We start from the raw sequence: 4,890 nt of genomic DNA, 5'->3' as shown, positions 1-4,890 counted from the left end.
CACTCTCCAGTAGTGTGACAACACTCTCCAGTAGTGTGACAACACTCTCCAGTAGTGTGACAACACTCTCCAGTAATTGCGACAACACACTCCAGTAGTGTGACAACACTCTCCAGTAGTGTGACAACACTCTCCAGTAGTGTGACAACACACTCCAGTAGTGCGACAACACACTCCAGTAGTGCGACAACACACTCCAGTAGTGTGACAACACTCTCCAGTAGTGCGACAACACTCTCCAGTAGTGCGACAACACTCTCCAGTAGTGTGACAACACTCTCCAGTAGTGCGACAACACACTCCAGTAGTGTGACAACACTCTCCAGTAGTGTGACAACACTCTCCAGTAGTGTGACAACACACTCCAGTAGTGCGACAACACACTCCAGTAGTGCGACAACACACTCCAGTAGTGCGACAACACTCTCCAGTAGTGCGACAACACTCTCCAGTAGTGCGACAACACACTCCAGTAGTGCGACAACACTCTCCAGTAGTGTGACAACACACTCCAGTAGTGCGACAACACTCTCCAGTAGTGTGACAACACTCTCCAGTAGTGCGACAACACTCTCCAGTAGTGTGACAACACTCTCCAGTAGTGCGACAACACTCTCCAGTAGTGCGACAACACTCTCCAGTAGTGTGACAACACACTCCAGTAGTGTGACAACACTCTCCAGTAGTGTGACAACGCTCTCCAGTAGTGCGACAACACTCTCCAGTAGTGCGACAACACACTCCAGTAGTGCGACAACACTCTCCAGTAGTGTGACAACACTCTCCAGTAGTGTGACAACACTCTCCAGTAGTGTGACAACACTCTCCAGTAGTGTGACAACACTCTCCAGTAGTGCGACAACACTCTCCAGTAGTGTGACAACACTCTCCAGTAGTGTGACAACACTCTCCAGTAGTGTGACAACACTCTCCAGTAGTGCGACAACACTCTCCAGTAGTGTGACAACACTCTCCAGTAGTGTGACAACACTCTCCAGTAGTGTGACAACACTCTCCAGTAGTGCGACAACACTCTCCAGTAGTGTGACAACACACTCCAGTAGTGTGACAACACTCTCCAGTAGTGTGACAACACTCTCCAGTAGTGTGACAACACTCTCCAGTAGTGTGACAACACTCTCCAGTAGTGTGACAACACTCTCCAGTAGTGTGACAACACTCTCCAGTAGTGTGACAACACTCTCCAGTAGTGTGACAACACACTCCAGTAGTGTGACAACACTCTCCAGTAGTGTGACAACACTCTCCAGTAGTGTGACAACACTCTCCAGTAGTGTGACAACACTCTCCAGTAGTGTGACAACACTCTCCAGTAGTGCGACAACACTCTCCAGTAGTGCGACAACACTCTCCAGTAGTGTGACAACACTCTCCAGTAGTGTGACAACACTCTCCAGTAGTGTGACAACACTCTCCAGTAGTGCGACAACACTCTCCAGTAGTGCGACAACACTCTCCAGTAGTGTGACAACACACTCCAGTAGTGTGACAACACTCTCCAGTAGTGTGACAACACTCTCCAGTAGTGTGACAACACTCTCCAGTAGTGTGACAACACTCTCCAGTAGTGTGACAACACTCTCCAGTAGTGTGACAACACTCTCCAGTAGTGTGACAACACTCTCCAGTAGTGTGACAACACTCTCCAGTAGTGTGACAACACTCTCCAGTAGTGTGACAACACTCTCCAGTAGTGTGACAACACTCTCCAGTAGTGTGACAACACTCTCCAGTAGTGTGACAACACTCTCCAGTAGTGTGACAACACTCTCCAGTAGTGTGACAACACTCTCCAGTAGTGTGACAACACTCTCCAGTAGTGTGACAACACTCTCCAGTAGTGTGACAACACTCTCCAGTAGTGTGACAACACTCTCCAGTAGTGTGACAACACTCTCCAGTAGTGTGACAACACTCTCCAGTAGTGTGACAACACTCTCCAGTAGTGCGACAACACTCTCCAGTAGTGTGACAACACTCTCCAGTAGTGTGACAACACTCTCCAGTAGTGTGACAACACTCTCCAGTAGTGTGACAACACTCTCCAGTAGTGTGACAACACTCTCCAGTAGTGTGACAACACTCTCCAGTAGTGTGACAACACTCTCCAGTAGTGTGACAACACTCTCCAGTAGTGTGACAACACTCTCCAGTAGTGTGACAACACTCTCCAGTAGTGTGACAACACTCTCCAGTAGTGTGACAACACTCTCCAGTAGTGTGACAACACTCTCCAGTAGTGTGACAACACTCTCCAGTAGTGTGACAACACTCTCCAGTAGTGTGACAACACTCTCCAGTAGTGTGACAACACTCTCCAGTAGTGCGACAACACTCTCCAGTAGTGTGACAACACTCTCCAGTAGTGTGACAACACTCTCCAGTAGTGCGACAACACTCTCCAGTAGTGCGACAACACTCTCCAGTAGTGTGACAACACTCTCCAGTAGTGTGACAACACTCTCCAGTAGTGCGACAACACTCTCCAGTAGTGCGACAACACTCTCCAGTAGTGCGACAACACTCTCCAGTAGTGTGACAACACTCTCCAGTAGTGCGACAACACTCTCCAGTAGTGTGACAACACTCTCCAGTAGTGTGACAACACTCTCCAGTAGTGTGACAACACTCTCCAGTAGTGTGACAACACTCTCCAGTAGTGTGACAACACTCTCCAGTAGTGTGACAACACACTCCAGTAGTGTGACAACACTCTCCAGTAGTGTGACAACACTCTCCAGTAGTGTGACAACACTCTCCAGTAGTGTGACAACACTCTCCAGTAGTGTGACAACACTCTCCAGTAGTGTGACAACACTCTCCAGTAGTGTGACAACACTCTCCAGTAGTGTGACAACACTCTCCAGTAGTGTGACAACACTCTCCAGTAGTGCGACAACACTCTCCAGTAGTGTGACAACACTCTCCAGTAGTGCGACAACACTCTCCAGTAGTGCGACAACACTCTCCAGTAGTGTGACAACACACTCCAGTAGTGTGACAACACTCTCCAGTAGTGTGACAACACTCTCCAGTAGTGTGACAACACTCTCCAGTAGTGCGACAACACTCTCCAGTAGTGCGACAACACAGTAGTGTGACTCTCCAGTAGTGCGACAACACTCTCCAGTAGTGCGACAACACTCTCCAGTAGTGTGACAACACACTCCAGTAGTGCGACAACACTCTCCAGTAGTGCGACAACACACTCCAGTAGTGTGACAACACTCTCCAGTAGTGCGACAACACTCTCCAGTAGTGTGACAACACTCTCCAGTAGTGTGACAACACTCTCCAGTAGTGTGACAACACTCTCCAGTAGTGCGACAACACTCTCCAGTAGTGTGACAACACACTCCAGTAGTGTGACAACACACTCCAGTAGTGCGACAACACTCTCCAGTAGTGTGACAACACTCTCCAGTAGTGCGACAACACTCTCCAGTAGTGTGACAACACACTCCAGTAGTGTGACAACACTCTCCAGTAGTGCGACAACACTCTCCAGTAGTGCGACAACACTCTCCAGTAGTGTGACAACACTCTCCAGTAGTGCGACAACACTCTCCAGTAGTGCGACAACACTCTCCAGTAGTGTGACAACACTCTCCAGTAGTGCGACAACACTCTCCAGTAGTGTGACAACACTCTCCAGTAGTGTGACAACACTCTCCAGTAGTGCGACAACACTCTCCAGTAGTGCGACAACACTCTCCAGTAGTGCGACAACACTCTCCAGTAGTGTGACAACACTCTCCAGTAGTGCGACAACACTCTCCAGTAGTGTGACAACACTCTCCAGTAGTGCGACAACACTCTCCAGTAGTGTGACAACACTCTCCAGTAGTGTGACAACACTCTCCAGTAGTGCGACAACACTCTCCAGTAGTGTGACAACACTCTCCAGTAGTGTGACAACACTCTCCAGTAGTGTGACAACACTCTCCAGTAGTGTGACAACACTCTCCAGTAGTGTGACAACACTCTCCAGTAGTGTGACAACACTCTCCAGTAGTGTGACAACACTCTCCAGTAGTGTGACAACACTCTCCAGTAGTGTGACAACACTCTCCAGTAGTGTGACAACACTCTCCAGTAGTGCGACAACACTCTCCAGTAGTGTGACAACACTCTCCAGTAGTGTGACAACACACTCCAGTAGTGTGACAACACTCTCCAGTAGTGTGACAACACTCTCCAGTAGTGCGACAACACTCTCCAGTAGTGTGACAACACTCTCCAGTAGTGCGACAACACTCTCCAGTAGTGTGACAACACTCTCCAGTAGTGTGACAACACTCTCCAGTAGTGTGACAACACTCTCCAGTAGTGTGACAACACTCTCCAGTAGTGTGACAACACTCTCCAGTAGTGCGACAACACTCTCCAGTAGTGTGACAACACTCTCCAGTAGTGTGACAACACTCTCCAGTAGTGTGACAACACTCTCCAGTAGTGTGACAACACTCTCCAGTAGTGTGACAACACTCTCCAGTAGTGTGACAACACTCTCCAGTAGTGTGACAACACTCTCCAGTAGTGTGACAACACTCTCCAGTAGTGTGACAACACTCTCCAGTAGTGTGACAACACACTCCAGTAGTGTGACAACACTCTCCAGTAGTGTGACAACACTCTCCAGTAGTGTGACAACACTCTCCAGTAGTGCGACAACACTCTCCAGTAGTGTGACAACACTCTCCAGTAGTGTGACAACACTCTCCAGTAGTGTGACAACACTCTCCAGTAGTGTGACAACACTCTCCAGTAGTGTGACAACACTCTCCAGTAGTGTGACAACACTCTCCAGTAGTGTGACAACACTCTCCAGTAGTGCGACAACACTCTCCAGTAGTGTGACAACACTCT

This window comes from Cherax quadricarinatus, unplaced genomic scaffold, assembly GCF_038502225.1.
Source record: "Cherax quadricarinatus isolate ZL_2023a unplaced genomic scaffold, ASM3850222v1 Contig603, whole genome shotgun sequence".
NCBI lineage: Eukaryota > Metazoa > Arthropoda > Malacostraca > Decapoda > Parastacidae > Cherax > Cherax quadricarinatus.
This window is presented reverse-complemented; position numbering follows the sequence as displayed.